Here is a 16,690-nt window from a genome sequence, read left to right on the forward strand (position 1 = left end):
TGCAGGAAGAAAAGAGGAAGTCAGAGTGCCCTTCTTATATCTACTGTTTTTCAAGTGCCTTTAGCTCAAAATCATCAATAGGCCAAATCAGCATATTATGAGGTGGCATCTTCTGAATCCCTTCAAGACTCATTTAACAATTTTGGTTTTTAAAAAAGGGATTTATCTTTTCTCTAATTTATCAGTGTTAGGTAAAATATAAATGTACATTTTGTTCTACTTGGGATTTGTTTTTCCTAAACCTTAGGAGGTTTACTGACCAAATAAGCTAACACTACTTCTATATCACTTTAATTAAAAAAAAAACCAACAGCCCCTGGCATCCAAGAACCGGCCCGGTGCTATCAGCTGCTGGGCCTCAGTGTTGCTAAGAGCTGGCTTGGCACTCACAGGTAGGACTTGATGGTCTTCTGCTGAATATGAGCTATTTCACAGAACATCAACATCAGATAAGGCCAGGCCAGTCTGTGACCATGATGGATTAAGACAAAAACAAGTCCATTCCGATGATCATGTCTGAACACAGACAAAGCAAGAACATTGTCCAAGCCATAAAATACCAAATATCTTCTTATACCAGCAAGTATGAGTGACTGCTGTTGCTTTACCAATTATAGCTCTAGGCTTGCTTTACTTTGTCCTCCCTATGAATATTATTTATTGAGATACTCACAGAATTGTCCTTACTTTTTGACAACCCCTGACCTAGAGTAAACCCTCTCTTCCTGTACTTTCTTCAACATCAACCAACCAAATCTCAAGTCCTGTCAGTCCTTTCTAATACCTTTCTACTGAGCCACCCGAAGGAGGCCTATTATATATACTCTTTCCTGCTGCAAGGAGTTATAAACCAAACTTGTTCAACCACAGGAGTGTTCCTGATGGTCTCTGGCTAGTGGGCATTAACAATGTTTAAGATTATGAAATACAAAACCATGTTCAACTAAATTGAACCATTAAACTGACAAATGTTTTAATTCAACAGTAATTATATTTTGCCATATGTATGATTTGTAGTAACCTAATTGATTTCCAAGTTTTAAAAAAAGATTTTACTTACTTATTTGACAGAGAGAGAGAGAGAGAGAAAGCACAAGAAGGAAGAGTGGTAGGTAGAGGGAGAGGGAGAAGCAGGCTCCCTGCTGAGCAAGGAGCCAATGTGGGGCTCCATTCCAGGACCCTGGGATCATGACCTGAGCTGAAGGCAGATGCTTAACTGAGCCACCCAGGTGTCCCAATTTCCAAGTTTTTAAACTTAAAAAACATGAGACTGATATTAAGTTAATAAATGGATAATCACTGAATACCTAGAAAAGTTCTAAGTAATGTTTAATACTGCATCATTGGTTATTACTAAGCATAGTTCAAGGTGTACATAGTTTTGCTTATCTTTATATGCTAGAAATAAGCTATAATAAGCACGTTTTTTAATAAGCATGTTAATAAACATGTTTGCTTTTGTTGCTTTAAGAAGTTGAAAAGATATGTATAATCTGTATTACATATATTCATGAGTTTTGCTAGTCTGCTAGAAAACTTCTGTACAACAGGCAGTTCTCATTTATCCACCCCCGCCCCCAACCAACAATTTTCTTTGGGCAAGTTTAGTCACTTCGGTTAAATGTTAGTCAATATAAGTGGTTCAGACTATTCTAGGAGTAATACTGACAGAGGAAATACAACCATGCCTGTCTTTTTTTTTTTTTAATTAACATATAACATATTATTTGTTTCAGGAGTACAGGTCTGCGCTTTGTCAGTCTTACACAATTTACAGCACTCACCAATACACAAATCCTCCCCAATGTCCATCACCCAGCCACCCCATTCGTCTCATCCCCCTGCATTCCAGCAACTCTCAGTTTGTTTCCTGAAATTAAGAGTCTCTTATGGTTTGTCTCCTTCTCTGGTTTCATCTTGTTTCATTTTTCCCTCCCTTCCCCTATGCTTCTCTGTCTTGTTTCTCAAATTCCTCATATCAGTGAAATCATATGATCATTGTCTTCTCTGATTGACTTATTTTGCTTAGCATATACTCTCTAGTTCCATCCATGTTGTTGCAAATGGCAAGATTTTGGGTTTTTGATGGCTGCATAATATTCCATTGTATATATATACAACATCTTTATCCATTCATCTGTTGGTGGTCATCTAGGCTCTTTCCAGTTTGGCTATTGTGCTATAAACCTTGGAGTGTACGTGCCCCTTCAGATCACTACATTTGTATCTTTGGGGTAAATATGGGGTAAATACCCAGTAGTGTGATTGCTGGGTCATAGGGTAGCTCTATTTTCAACTTTTTGAGGAACCTCCATGCTGTTTTCCAGAGTGGCTGCTCCAGCTTGCATTCCCACCAACATCACAGGAGGGTTCCCCTATCCACATCCTTGCCAACACCTGTCATTTCCTGACTGTTTATTTTAGCCATTTTTTTTAAATTTTAGCCATTCTGACTGGTATATTTTTGTTTTCTAAGAGAAAAGAATAGGTTGTGTTCTAAAGAAGAAATTCTCAAATTTTTTAGTCTCCAGATTCCTTTTCACTCATACAAGAAAATTTTAAAGACTTTTTTTTATTGATTATTTAAAGTTAGCAGTGATGATTCAATTGCATGTTAACACACAATAAATAACATCTTTGTATTATTATGAAATAGCTTTGACTTCACGGATCTAAAACAGAACCAATGACCTAAATTATAGAGTGTCAGTTTATTCCAGAATATTAAAGAGCACAGGGAAGCACAAAACTTAAAAAGTTAATTTTATTTGCCTTGTGTCCATTTGGGCTTCATAGAAACTGTCAACAAAATGAAAAGGCAACCTACAGACTCTCACAATTGCTAAAACAGCTATTATTAAAAAACAGAAGATGATAAGTGTGGGTGAGGGTGTGGAAAAGGGGGAACCCTGGTATACTGTTGATGGGAATGTAATGGTACAGCCATATGGACAATAGCATGGAAGTTCCTCAACAAATTAAAAATAGAGCTATCATATGATCCAGCAATCCCACTTTTGGATATTTATCCAAAGGAATTGAAATCAGGATCTTGGAGAGATAACTAAACTCTCATACTCACTGGTGCATTATTTACAACTGCCAAGACATAGAAACAATAAAAATTTTTATCAATAGATGAGTGGATAAAGAAAATGTGGTACATACAAACAATGGGTTATTATTCAGCTTTAAATAGGAAAAAAAAAATCCTGCCATTTGCAATAACATGGAATGGACCCAGAGGACATTACACTAAGTGAAATAAACCAGACATAAAAAGACAAATACTGAATGATCTTACTTATATGTGGAATTTAAGATAGTCCAACTCATAGAAGCAGAGAGTAGAGTGATGGGGAGAGGGGAAATTGGGGAGATGATAGTTAAAGGGTCAAATTCCAGATAAATAAGTACTGGAGATCTACTATACAGCATCGTGCCTATAGCTAACAATCCTATATTACACATTTAAAATTTGCTAACAGGGGTGCCTGTTAAGTCAGTTAAGTGTCTGCCTTCGGCTTAGGTCATGGTCCTGGGGGTCCTGGGATCAATCCAGGCCCCCTGCTCAGGCCCCCTACTCAGCGGAAAGTCTGCTTCTCCCTCTCCTTCTGCTGCTCTCTCACCTAGGGCTCTCTCACTCTCTTTCTCTCTCTCTCTCAAATAAATAAATAAAATCTTTTTAAAAAATTTGCTAACAGAGTAGATTTTACATTAAGTGCTGTTACAACACACACACACACACACATACACACACAGGCATACACACACTAATGACAACAACAGTAAAGAAATGGGGAGGAAACTTTGGGAAGTGATGGGTAAGTGTGGCCTTGATGGTGGTAATGGTTTCACAGGTGTATACTTATCTCCAAACTCATCGAGTTGTATATGTTAAATATATATAGCTTTTTATATGTCAATCATAGCTCAATAAAGTAGCACAAAAAAGTAAAAAAAAAATAATTGCTTATAGTTCTTTTGGTCTTTAGCCTAAGTGTATACATGCCAAATACTGTGTTCAAAAGTTACTCGAGTTACTAATTTCTTTGTCTTTGGAATTTTGACCACACTCTGGTTTGACCTAATCATGATTTGAGTTCTGGGCAAATTGCATAGCCAAGGAAAATCACAAACCAATCTACAGCCCAAACTGGAACCCATATCTAAGATCAAACCTGCTGACCAGTTCAAGTGTATCAGTTCAGATCAGTTTACAGTTCAGTCAGAATTCCAGCCAGTACCATCTCAATACAATGTGGGCCCAAGATTTATACCGACATAGAAAAACAACCATGTTATCCTCAGCTAAGAGATCAGCCCAACTCAGAACATAGTCATGTGGCAGTTCAACTCGACACAGAAATCAAATCTCTCCTGACTAATCCAGATTGGAACCAAAGCCTGGTTTAGGATGGCCCAGAGCCCAGTATATGCTAGCTCATTCCACACTCATTACCTCATTAATTTATTCAACAAGTTTTTATTGTAGGCTTACTAGATTCCAGGCACTGTGGTAGGTACTAAAGCTTATCTGGGCATGGGAGAACTCCTGAGAGGCCCGTATCACCCTAGTCACCTAAATGCACAGTTTAGCTCATCGTCTATTGTAGTCAACACTTCCCAACTAGTGTCATCAGAGAAGTTCTCACAGATTTTTCTCATGGCATCATATACTGCTTCATCCCCTTATAGCAATTTTTCATTATGTAACAGCAAATCCCATCATGACCTCCATCCCATAACCTTTTGACCTAGTAGATTTCCATACCTGCTTAGGGCCATTCATTCAACAAATATTTAGTAAATGTCTTTAGATTACTAAGTCCTGGAGACACAAAAATACTGCCCTTAAGTAACTCACTGTCTTTATTTCTACCAAAGGAGATTAACACAATTAAAAAAAAAAAAAAGCTTACTCCAGTTCTATAACAAAGGTATAACTTCTTTAATAATGGTATCTTCAAAACTCTATGAGAGCCTAATGGAGGAGTTATTTCTTAGTACTAGGAGAGCATGGTTAGCGGAAGTGATTTCTCCACTGGTCCTTGAAGAATGACTACAGGTTTAGTGAGAGAGAAAGACTTTCCAAGAAAAGAAGCAGTCTAAGCCACGGCATGTAGGCAGTTAGGAGAAGAGGATGCTGTAAGGACAAATGATTGGTGATGTTACGGAATACCTTATTCAAAAGAATATCTTTGAAGATACAATGGTTAATACCACTTCAGAAATAATGGGATTTGCTCTAAACCCAACCCAAGGATGTTTGACACCAAGGATATCTGACAACAAACATATAATAAGAATTATGCCAATATTAATGAATTTTTTTGGAAAGTATCTTATGAGTTAAATTCCACTGATCCAGTTTAATGTCTTGATTAATGAATAGATTGTAAAGCTCTCAAATACCTAATGGGGGCAAAATGCTCTGAGGTGAGAGTGGCAGGATCAGAAAGAATATTCTTGGGATTAAAAGGACAGGGTATAAATATTTTGCTGCTTCTATCTTTGTCACGATGAATTTTCCAAGGTCTGTATACCTTCCTATATCATAGATTACCTTTCCCTCCTATCACATGTGTTCTCAACATTGACTCACCTTTTTGTTATACGGCGTTCCCCAAACCAGTGTCACAAACGTAAATGCCTACAAGTGCTAGGTGGATAACATGAGTAAAGCTGGCTAAGTGGGGACTGATAAACTCAGAGTATCTGCCTTGCCCAAAGAAGGAAGCTGTTCTTTTGCTGTAGCCAATCACTGCCATGTAGGAATGCAGGCTAAGGGTTGTCAGAATTCCAACATTTTCAAGCGAAGCCAGAAATTCTGATTTTTATTATGGAAACTCTCAACTTGGCAACTAATTGGGAAGTTTAAAAAACCCTCAAAGGAGGCCAACAAAACCTGTCTGTGGGCCTGATTCTACTCCTGGGCACCAGTTTGTGAGACTCTGTCTGAAATTTTCCTAGTTTTCTGTGATATCATACTTGAAGGAATGAAGGACTGTTCCATCTCCTTCTAACATTACTGATTTCCCAAATATGGACTCACCCTCTTCTTGTTGGGAAGTACTATTTTGCACCACCCTCTAGTGATTTCAGAGTTTGCTTACCCCTTTAAATGTCAATTTTTACCCCCTCCTTGTGCTATATCCTGAACTATGCCAATAGTCTTCCCCTTCACTCTTGCCTGGTCATGCCCTTTATGACATATGAATGACCTTACCACCCTGGAATGACAACTCATTTCTTCATACCTTTGCAATCCTTTGCATATTTCTTTGATCATCCCCCTGTGTCATGAGTCACCTCAGCTCAGGACTGCAATTTGGGATGGGGAGTGGGCAGATACAATCTGTGTGGCATCATAAAAGGATGAGGTTGTTTGGAAAAGAATGGGAAAAAAATTTCTGCATTAACAAAGATTTTTAAAAGAATCATAAAAGTTAGGGAAAGATGCTTAAAAAGTGTGATTTAGATCTCTTTAGAGTGAATAAAAAGTATAAGATTATTTTTCCTAGTATTTCAGGTTAACTTTTATCATGGTGAAGTGCTATAGGATTTCTTTAAGGAGACTTTGCTCTCTGGATATACTGTTTATTTCTTAGATGAAGTATGAGGTTATCTTTTTTTAACTTCATGAAAGGAAAATCCAGAGATTAGGAGTAAGATTCCATAACTGCAGTCATTGTTAAGTCATTAAGTCTTTTTGCTGGAAGGAAAAAAAATTATGAATGTAGCCCATAATATTTATTTGATATTGTTCCTTACTGCAGTGCAGCATGGCTGAATTTTATTCTCATTAAATTTTTATAATCCACGGACTATACCTCGGGATTCTTCATACTACTTTGTATGAAATAGTTTATTCTTCTTTTGTTTTTAAGATGGTTAAGTGGGAGTAGGATTATTATTTTGAGGATATTATAAACTTTTTGGGTATGGACAGACTAATATTTTTAAATAAGATGCTCTTGAAATTATGGTCATTGTAACATGGAACTAGATATTATGATTTATGGTTATTAGTATTTATCTCCTATGTGTTAGTCACTATAATATCAGTGGGCAGAAGATATAATTCCCATTCTATTTCTAAAGAAAAAAAGACAAAAATAAAAATCAAATCCCTTTGCCAAAACACTGAGAAAAAAACATCCATAACAACATAATGACCTAACATAATTAGGTGATTTTCCTTCCATTCATTCAACAAATATGTATTGATTGCCGGCTATGTGCATCAGACACTGCGTTCAGCTCTGGATGAAGTGATAAACCAAATATTGTCTATCCTTTCATGGATCTATGGTCTAGTGAGAGAGACAGAGAAAAATTACTAAGGGAAGAAGTGTCTATATATGAATATCTGTATATACAAATGAATTTGTGCATATATGTGCATACATACACACACATACTATCAGGGAGAATAATGGAAAAGAAGAGAGGGAAGCTATTTTTAGATTGAGTGTTTGGAGCAGATTTTCTGAGACAGTGGCCCTTGAGTGCTAATAGATAAGAAAGACCTAGTCATGCAAAATGTAGGGGAAATAGTGGTCTACTGAAGTGGGTACGGTTCGGGCAAAAGCCTTAACTGGGATTGGTTTCTAAGAACAAAGAAACCAGCATGGCTAGAGTATAGTGACTGAGAAGAAGGTAGTGAGAAAGGAGGCTGAATGGAAAGACAGGATGTATCAGAAAGAGCCTTGACAGAAAATAAGGAGTTTGGATGAGAAGCCATTGTTTTCAAGTAGAGCAGTGCTACATTTTATTTATTTTTTTATTTTACTTTTTTAAAAGATTTATTTGTTTCTTTTTTTTTTAAATTGTATTTATTTATTTGACAGAGAGAGATCACAAGTAGGCAGAGAGGCCCGAGCCCAAGGGTGGGCTCAATCCCAGGACCCTGGGATCATGATCCGAGCTGAAGGCGAAGACTTTAACCCATTGAGCCATCCAGGAGCCCCTATTTCTTTCTTCTAAAGAGAGAGAGCATGGGGGGGGTGTAGGTGGGGAGTGGGAGGGTGGAGGGAGAGCTGAGTGCAGAGACAGACATGGGGCCCAACATCACAACCTGAGCAGAAACCAAGAATCAGACAAGGACACTTAATTGCTTGCCCCTGGAGCATTGCTGTTTTAAAGATCATCCCCAGCTGCTGTGTGGACAATGGACTGTAGGGGATCCGAGTGGGATCTAGTTTGAGGCTATTTGCAATATTCCAGTGAGGAATGATGATGACTTGGACAAGGCTTGTAGCAGGAGAGAGAAAGTGGTCAGGTATCCTAGAGGTAGAACCAACAGAATGTGCTGATGGATTAGGTAGGTAGTGTGAAGGGAAACTAGGAATCAGGGGTGACTCATAGGGCTTTGGCTTGAGCAACTGGGTGCATAGCTCTGGGAAGCAGATGTAAAGACAGAGCAAGGTATGCAGAAGGTTTATCAGGGAATAACACTTCTGAAACGAAAAGAGGCAGAAGCAGAAATGTGAAGGGGGTGGTTGACAGCAGTGACAAACCTGATAGTCTCTGCCAGCCCAATGGGGAGCTCCTGGGCAAAGATGTGTTAGTGGAGTTTTACACTGGCCTAAGCCCTTGTCCTACCAACTTGCTCATTCATTGCTGGGAGCCACCTGAAGAAGGGTGTAACTTTGTCTCTAAAAGCTGAGAGGGACCCTGAAGCAAGTAAGAGCTAGAGGCTGTCAGTTAACCACACTCCTCACAGCTGGGCAGCCAGTCCTTTCTTGAAGGGGGATATTAGCAGCATATCCCTGTGTCTCCCACAGGGAACAACAGGTGGGAAAAGGTCAAAAATTTAGTTTTAAACAAGAGAGGGATGAAGTTAGTTAATTATAACATTGAGTCATCAAATACTTACTGGGTTTCTGTAATAGGCCATTCAGATAGAAATACTATGCACAGAGGCACCTGGGTGGCTCAGTTGGTTAAGCATCTGCCTCCAGCTCAGGTCACGATTCCAGGACTCTGAGATAGAGCCCTGAGTCAGCCACCCACTCAGCAGGGAGTCTGCTTCTCCCTCTGCCCCACCTCCCCACTCACGCTCTCTCTTTTTCTCAAATAAATAAAACCTAAATAAATAAATAAAAAAAGAAAGGAAGGAAGAAAGGAAGGAAGGAAAGGGATACCATGCACACAGTTGCAGCAGTCCAGATTTCAAAAGAGATGTTTGGGCTGGAGATATGGAGAACCAGTACACGTATGACTGGCTGGGATCATCCAATAAGACAAAATCATTTTTAACCCTGAGAAGTATCATTTTTCTGGAGACTGCCTGGAGGCAATTTGGGTTGTCATATTGGTGAGAGGGACAAGGAGGTAGGGTCCAGGGATGTAAAACATCCTGAAATGCATGGGAAATCCTGCTCAGTGAAGAAGTGTTCAACACAAAAAGCCAATAGCGCCCTCGTGGAAAAACTGGCTGTAGACAGAGAAGTGGTTCCAGAACCAATCCCTGGGACATTCTAAATTTTAGAAGCTGTGTAATGGAGAAAAATGTCTCAAAGGAGACTGAAGAAGAATATCCAGAAAGGTAGAAAGAAAACTAGGACAGAATGGTGTCAGATGCCTAGAGTGCAAAGTGCTTCAAGGAGAGAGAAGTTCGCAGCAAAGAATTCTGCTAATAGTTGAATAAGATGAGGACAGAAACTTGTCCATTCACAGGTGAGCTTAATAAGAGCAATCTCAGAGGAGTGGAGGAGATGGAAGCCAGACTGGCATAAGCTGAGAATAAAAGGGAGGTAAGCAGGTAGAGAAAGGAATTTTTAAAGGAATTTGCACACACGATAACCTGAGGAACAACTTATAGGGTGATTTGGAATCAAGGTAAGGGTTTTAGTTCAAACAGTTTATTATGAAAGTTTTTAAACAGAAAAATTGAACAAATTTCACAGTAAATATCACTAAATTCTACAATAACAATGTTACTCTATTTGTTTTATCACATCTTTTTATTTATCTGTAGGAAAGGGATTTTTATTTTTATTTATTTTATTTATTTGACAGAGAGAAAAATCACAAGTAGGCAGAGAGGCAGGCACAGAGAGAGAGCTGAGCAGAGAGCCCGACTCGGGGCTCCATCCCAGGACCGAAGGCAGAGGCTCAGCCCGATGAGCCACCCAGGTGCCCCGGTAGGGAAGGGATTTTTAAAGATGGAAAATACTGCTAGAGCATGTTTGTATGCCTAGAGTGTGATAGCTAGGGGAGATTAATGATACAGGGAAGACAAGGGATGGCCAAGTGAGAAAGATGAAGTGTTTGAGAACTGAGAGGAATGGATTCAGGTAAAGGGACTGCCTTTTATTGTTATAGGAAGAAAGAAAGAGGAAATGGTTAGAGAATCATAGGTTTGTGGATTTGATAGTATGAAAACGTGGCAGATGCTACACTATTGCCCAACTAACAGCTTAGACCTTCTTCTCTTGCTAACAGAACCTAAAATTTGGCACCCCTGGCCCAGACCCAGGGAGTTAATAGTGATTGGTCTCAGTCAGTCGACTGCATGCCCCTTTGCCAGATACTAACTTTCCCATCATATCTTGCAGCTAAGAGAATTGCCATAGAACCTATTTCTGGTCAATGGAACTGAAGGGTTGTTTGCTGAGGGGGCTTCCATGAAAGCTTTTCCTTTGCTGAGAAGAGGGGAGGGAACTTCTCACATAAAAGGTCCTTTTCCTGCCTTTATCCATCTCCAGTGTTTTTCTTACTTTTGAATGTGGTCAAGTTTATGATGTGGGGACTATGATAGCCATTTTTCAACTTTCAATAAACTTGAAGATGAAAATCCAGAGCTGAGAGCAGGCAGGAGGTAGGCAATATGACGTTACTGCTTAGCAGCTGAACCAATGCCAAACACTATCTCCCCCAGACTTATTTTTAAAAAAAGATTTTATTTATTTATTTGACAGACAGAGATCACAAGTAGGCAGAGAGGCAGGCAGAGAGAGATGGAGAAGCAGGCTCCCCGCTGAGCAGAGACCCCCCCCCATGCGGGACTCGATTCCAGGACCCCGGGATCATGACCTGAGCTGAAGGCAGAGGCTTTAACCCACTGAGCCACCCAGGCACCCCAGACTTATTTTTATCATGGAAAAATGAACTCCAATTCATTGAAGCCCCTGTAGTCAGGTTACGTCACTTTAGCTGAATATAGATACAGAATCTGAGGGAAGTACAGTGGCCATACCTTTTTTCTCCTGAACACCTCTTCCTGTTTTGATCCTGGTTACAGACTCTATTCCTAGGCCACAGGAATAAATACCTGATCTAAACAGAACTTGGATTCTTTCTGCTGAAAAATTTAAACTTAATTAGGAATACCCAAAGGCAGAAGGAAATAATCTATTATCCCTTCTAGAAAGAAGGCCCAAGATCTCTTGCCCCTGGGATTGTTTCCCTGCTTAGTCTGTCTACAAGTTATTCAATTATCCTCTCAAAAAAATCCCCCTTTTCTTTTTTTTTTTTTAAGATTTTATTTATTTATTTGACAAACAAGAGATCACAAATAGGCAGAGAGGCAGGCAGAGAGAGAGGAAGAAGCAGGCTCCCCGCTGAGCAGAGAGCCCAATGCGGGGCTCGATGCGGGACTCGATTCCAGGACCCCCGGATCACAACCTGAGCCAAAGGCAGAGGCTTAACCCACTGAGCCACCCAGGCATTCCAAATCCCCCTTTTCTTAAAGTTAGCTAGAACTGGTTTCTGTTGCTTTAAACCAATGGTTCTCAACCAGGGAGATTTTGCCTCTTAATGAATATCTGGCAATGTCTGGAGATATTTTCGGTTGACACAACTGAAGGTGGGTAATTTTCGCATCTAGGGTGTAGACACCAGGGATGCTAGTAACATCTGTAATGCACAGGACAATCCTGAGATTGAGCCCCAGATCGGGCTCCCTCCTCAGTGGGAAGCCTGCTTTTCCCTCTTTCCACCCTCCCTCTCATGATCTCTCTCTCACTCTCTCTCAAATAGATAAAATAGGGCGCCTGGGTGGCTCAGTGGGTTAAGCTGCTGCCTTCGGCTCAGGTCATGATCTCAGGGTCCTGGGATCGAGTCCCGCATCGGGCTCTCTGCTCAGCAGGGAGCCTGCTTCCCTCTCTCTCTCTCTCTCTCTGCCTGCCTCTCCATCTACTTGTGATCTCTGTCTGTCAAATAAATAAATAAAATCTTTAAAAAAAAAAATAGATAAAATATTTTTAAAAATTTAAGAAACAAAATAAAAAGCAAACTTATAGAACAAATTGGTGGTTGCCAGATTCAGGAGATGGGGAGTGGGTGAAATAGGTGAAGGTGGTCAAAAGGTACATACTTCCAGTTGTCAAATAAATAAATCCTGGGGATGTAAAGTATAGCTTGGTGACCATAGTTAAAAAATCCTGTATTGCATTTTTGGAAGTTGCTATGAGAGTAAATTTTTTTTAAGGTTTATTTATTTTAGAGAGAGAGAGAGAGAGAGAGCACGTCGGCCTGATGGAAAGCTGTGGGGAGGAGAGAGAGGGAAAGGGAGAGAATCTCAAGCAGACCTCCTATTGAGTGAGGAGCTCCATCCTATTACCCTAAGTGGAATGTCCTGAGTGGAAATCAAGAGTCAGATGCTTAACTGACTGAGCTACCCAGCTGCTCCGCTAAGAGAATAAATCCTAAAAAAAAATCTCATCATAAGAAAACAAATTTGTAATTATGTGTGATGATGGATGTTAACTAGACTTATTGTGGTGATCATTTCACAATATACATAGTGAATACATAATTTTGAAACATTATGTTGTACACCTGAAACTAATGTGTTATTTGTCAATTATACTTCAATAAAGAACAAAAGGGAAAAAAACCCTGATAAATCAAGTTGATCTAGAGATAACTCACATCCCCTAGAGCTTGTTAGAAATGCAGAATCTTGGGGTGCCTGGGTGGCTCAGTGGGTTAAAGCCTCTGCCTTCAGCTCAGATCATGATCCCAGGGTTCTGGGATCGAGCCTCACATCTGGCTGTCTGCTCTGGGAAGCCTGCTTCCTCCTCTCTCTCTGCCTGCCTCTCTGCCTACTTGTGATGTCTGTCTGTCCAGTAAATAAATAAAATATTAAAAAAAAAAGAAATTCAGAATCTTGGGCCTCATTGTAGATTTACTGAATATGAATATGCATTTTAAGAAAATCTGTGTGCATATTTAGGTCTGAGAAGCAAGGGGTTAGAGGATTTGATGAAGGTGAAAGTTTTTGCACGGGGATGCTGAAAAGATGCTTCTGGCAGAATTTTCTAAATCAGAGGTTAGCAAAAAAAAAAAAAAAAATTTTTTTCTATAAAGAGCTAGGTAGTAAATATTTTTAGCTTTGAGGGCCAAACAGTCTCTGTTACAACCACTGAACCCTGTCATTGTAGTACAACAGCAACCAGGGACAATATATAAACAAATGAGTATGACTGTTGAGCATGGCAATGTTCCAATAAAATTATTTGCAAAAACAGGCAGTTGGTTGATTTGGTCCAAGGGCCATAGTTTGCTGACCCCTGATCTAGACCTTAGTGAAATGAGTAAGTCTTGGCTCCCATGTAGTGTACTGTTGAGTTTTCCTGTTCTGATTACTTACTGTCTCTTGTCAGTATATACTCCTGCCTCCCTCTCTCCTCTTTTGAAGACAACGAAGAACTTGGCCAGTTGATGTTCTGTGAGATCCTAGAAGTGAGAAAGGGGAGAACTGAGGTATTAGGAAGCCATAATTTCCTTGATATCATTTATTTTCTGTCCAAAGTATCAAGAGATGTACTATGGGGCAAGCTTCACATCAGCTGTTTCTTTGGAGTTGTTTCCTTTTTATTTTCTTGGCTTCTAGTAAACTCATTTTCAACTTCTCTGAGCCAAGGGAAATCAAGAAAAGATATTTTATCCTTGCATAGACTGGGTTGAGCAATAGCCCCTTGATGGCAGTGGCAGTGGTAATCAGAGAGAGATTCAAAGGTAACAGGTTGATGGCTGGGGGTAGTGGAGGGGAAGAGAAATCATATCTATTGAGCATCTCTTCTCTAACGCTTTACATCATTTGAATCCTTACAGTAACTCCAGTATTATGACCCCAGGATACAGATGGAGAAACTGAAACCAATATTTTATCAAACATTAATATAGCAATTACTGTATGCCACGTACTGCTCTGTTTTACAAATATAAACTCATTTAATCCTCAGAACTCTATGAGGGGAAATATTCTTGCCTCCATGTTAGAAATGGGGAAACTATGCTATGGAGACAGGTTAAATAACTTGCTAGAGGAAACTCAGTTAATAAAGCAGAACTGGGTTTTCAATCCAGAGAGAATGGGATCTTGTTCTGACTCCAAAACTTTGTTTTCTTCTGTTGTACAATGTAATAATAGTATGTTCTCCAGTCCTCCTTCCCATCAGATTTTCCATCAATGCTAGCCCCCCCTTCCAAGTTTGGGGTTACCTATTAAGTAGCATTTCCTTATTAGTCCCTCAGATCATAGCATGTTTCCAGGGGTCATTATCAATAATTTTTCTCTACCACAAAACAATCTTTATTAGTATAAGAGATGCTGTTGCCTGCTTTATATGAGCATGACACTCTGAAATATTTTTCTCAGCAATTTCTCCTAACCCTGGATCTTGCTGTTTAATTTTCATTTGCCCTGTCTTCCTTGTCTTCTTTTTTGTTCATGCCAGAATATTGCTGAGAATAATGCTGACATCTCAGTCACCACGCTAGTGTACATTAACCTTTTCCTCTTATTTTATTATTGGACTAATCCAATTTTCTTATTCTCCATTATTCACCTCCATTGGATTACCATAATCTAGATACATTATTACCAGATCTTTCAGAGTGTCCCCTTAAAGGTTCTATCCCAAATCTTAGTGCCTGAATCAGGCACTATGTGTTTGGCCCTCTGGTGGATAATGGGTAATAAAAAAGTGGATGATGGGGATGCCTGGGTGGCTCAATTGGTTAAGCATCTGCTTTTGGCTCAGGTCATGATCCCAGATCCTGGGATCCAGTGCTGGATTCCACATCTGGCTCTTCCTCAGTGGGAAGCCTGCTTTTCCCTCTGCCTGCCAACCACCACCCCTCACCCCGCTTGTGCTCTCTCTGACAAATAAATAAATAAAATCTTTAAAAAAAATGTGGAAGATGTATTTACGGTTTAGTGATTTCCACTAAATGTGGTATGGTCTCCTGATCTGACACTAATATTGATTACTAATGATACATAACCAATATACAATATTTCCCCATGTTTTTCAAATTGAAATTCAGTGCTCCTACACCATCACCTCTTGAATATTCTTTCTTACTCTAGTGCCTTGCTCTTCAATCTGTCCATCGGAGCAGAACATGACTATTTTCCTTACCTTTGGCTCTGCTATTAAACTTTCATTAGAGGCAGAATCACAACATTCTAAGACTTTGATGATGATAAGGGAGATAGTTTAAGATTTTGATTTTTAAAAAGTGCAAAAGTGTTTCTAACTGAACCTTAAAAAGGTTTGAGGCACTGTTCTAAGTATGTCCACGAGAAGTGCATAAGAGCAAAGTTTGCTGGTCTTGCAGTCCAAAGACTTGAATTATAGTCCTAGCTCAGCCACTAAGGTAAGGATGGCTAACATTTATTGAGCACTTACTGTGTGCCAGTCACTTCTCTACTAATCATCGCGCTGTGAGGAGGAGGGTACAAGTATTACCCCTTTTTACAGAAAAGGAAACCGAGACACAAAGCGCTTTAGTAACTTGGAGTTGGTATGGTAAGCTGAATCCGGTTTTGCAACATAGGCAGTCTGGCTCCAAACTGGTGCAGTTAGTTCCTACCCGCCTTTTTTCCCTGGTAAATACAATCAGCCATGATTAACATACGTGCAGCAGGTTCGGCACTGGTTTTCTGCAGTTCTACTCATTTAATCTCCACGAACAACTCTGAAGTTGATACCGTTTTTTTACAAGCTAGGAAACTAAGGCCCAGAGCGGTAATTATTATTTGGCAGACATGCTTGGAGATCAGCCTCGAGGCTCCAAAAGCGTCTCCAACCCTCGAACCACCTGGATCTTTGAGTCTGTTTTCCCACCTTTAAAGTGAGGGGAAGTGGAGTAATGCCTCAGTTCTACGAGGGAAGGCTGTAGAGAGGTATGTGCGCACAAGGGTGAGCGAGAAGGGGTGGTAAAGCAATCAAGCTCGGGGGCCGAGGGCCCAGCATGCATAATTGGGGCTGGTGAGGGTGAGGATACTAGAAAGACTCCCGCCAGGGAGGAGGCCGGGGAAGTGGGGGGGGGGTGCCACCCCGAGCGAGGTCTTTAGGCGAAAATGGGGCCTGACAGCCTATCTCTGCCGGGTCAAGCGCTGCGGCGCTTCCAGCGGCCAAAGGGGAGGGGATCCCAGGGGCTTTGTCCCGAAGTCGGGACAGCACCTCACCCGCCCAAATTCTGCTTCGCTAGATTCTCCATGAAAGCTAGAGAAGGAAGGGGCGCGGCTTCCCAGCCAGCGTCGCAGAGCGCCACGTCCCTCTTGGCTTAAGCTCCCCAGGTTCCTCCGCGTTCCTCTTCCACGCCATCCGCCTCTCACCCCGCGGGGGCGCGGCCTCATCTCCGCCCCTACCAATCGGGAACGTCCGTGGCCCCAATCGGACCAATCAGAGGCTGCCAGGAGGGGCGGGGGCTGTCGCCAAGGCAG

The 16,690-nt window shown here is 40.5% G+C and overlaps 1 long non-coding RNA gene across 1 annotated transcript; it reads right to left on the reverse strand.

The window, feature by feature from the left end:
* Window positions 1-387: 387 nt before the first annotated feature.
* Window positions 388-16,580, reverse strand: LOC116881386. Its single transcript, XR_004385401.1, has 3 exons — window positions 16,433-16,580; window positions 13,604-13,689; window positions 388-465 (listed from the first exon to the last, which is right to left on the reverse strand). It is a non-coding gene; the product is annotated as an uncharacterized LOC116881386 (long non-coding RNA).
* Window positions 16,581-16,690: the final 110 nt, after the last annotated feature.

This window comes from Lontra canadensis, unplaced genomic scaffold (genome assembly GCF_010015895.1).
Source record: "Lontra canadensis isolate GAN:19392208 unplaced genomic scaffold, GSC_riverotter_1.0 scaffold74, whole genome shotgun sequence".
Taxonomy (NCBI): Eukaryota; Metazoa; Chordata; class Mammalia; order Carnivora; family Mustelidae; genus Lontra; species Lontra canadensis.